The following is a 1207-nucleotide window of genomic DNA, read 5'->3' on the forward strand; positions in this document are numbered from 1 at the left end:
GGTTGCAAATCGAAATTAGAACTAGAGGAAAGACTGGGCATGGTGGCTTACACCTGTAATTCCAGCACTTTGAGAGGCTGAGGCGTGTGGATCACGAGATCAGGAGTTCAAGACCAGCCTGACCAAGATGGTGAAAGCCTGTCTCTACTAAAAATACAAAAATTAGCGAGCCATGGTGGCAGGAGTCTGTAATCCAAGCTACTTGGGAGGCTGAGGCAGGAGAATTGCATGAACCAGAGCAGCAGAGGTGGCAGTGAGCAGGGATCAAACCACTGCACTCCAGCCTGGGAGAAAGAGTGAGACTCTGTCAAAAAAAAAACCACTAGAGGAAAAGTCAAAGTTCAGCTTCTAGCTAGAGTTGTTAAAGCAACTGCAGAAAATAAATCTGCATAGACAGAAGGGAGATCAAGAGGAAATACCTGTTGATCTCTAATATGAGTTCTTGACAATTGTTTTTCTATTTCTTCAATACTTTCATATGTTGAGATGACTAGAATTATGATTCTTTCATGTATTCCATAACATTCTCTGTCATATTTTTCTCTTGAAGCCTGTTTCAGGAAGAGCTAACTTTCTGAAGGACATAGAATCATCATGCCTTAACATTCCTAAAGATGGGGTACCCTGGGTTTGTTCTTTCTCTGTGTATATTTTTTAATATGGAATGCTTCATGAATTTGCATGTCATTCTTGTGCAGGGGCCATGCTAACCTTCTCTGTGTCATTCTAATTTTTAGTATATGTGCTGTTGAAGCAAGCATAGGTTTTGTTCTTTCTGATCCCATTTGGTTCATTAATTCATTCACTCATTCATTGACATCTATGACACTGGTTTTTAACCTGGCTACATAATAAAGCCACCCAGGAAACACTTCTAAAATACCATTACCAGGTTTCACCCATAGATTAATAAAGCCTAGGGAAGGCCTATACATTTCTAAAGCTCCTCAAGCAATTACGATGCATATGAGGGTTGAACACCCCTGCCCAATGATATTTTAGGTCCTGTGCAAACAAAAGGGGATGCAAATAAAAAGAAATAATTGCTAACATTGAGAATGCATACTGTATGTCGGGCATTATTCTTAGTTCCTTATGTGTTTTAACACATTTAATCCTCTCAACAACCCTAGAAGGTAAGTATTATTCACCTTTTATACGCAAGAAAACTGAGGCACAGAAAGGCTAGGTAACTTGCCCAAGGTAA

At 39.7% G+C, this 1207-nt stretch overlaps 1 non-coding gene across 1 annotated transcript; it reads right to left on the bottom strand.

Annotated features, from left to right (window-relative positions):
* Positions 1-653: 653 nt before the first annotated feature.
* LOC119468506 lies at positions 654-761 on the bottom strand. Its single transcript, XR_005197184.1, has one exon. It is a non-coding gene; the product is annotated as a U6 spliceosomal RNA (small nuclear RNA).
* Positions 762-1207: the final 446 nt, after the last annotated feature.

Source organism: Cebus imitator, unplaced genomic scaffold (genome assembly GCF_001604975.1).
Source record: "Cebus imitator isolate Cc_AM_T3 unplaced genomic scaffold, Cebus_imitator-1.0 Scaffold442, whole genome shotgun sequence".
Lineage (NCBI taxonomy): Eukaryota > Metazoa > Chordata > Mammalia > Primates > Cebidae > Cebus > Cebus imitator.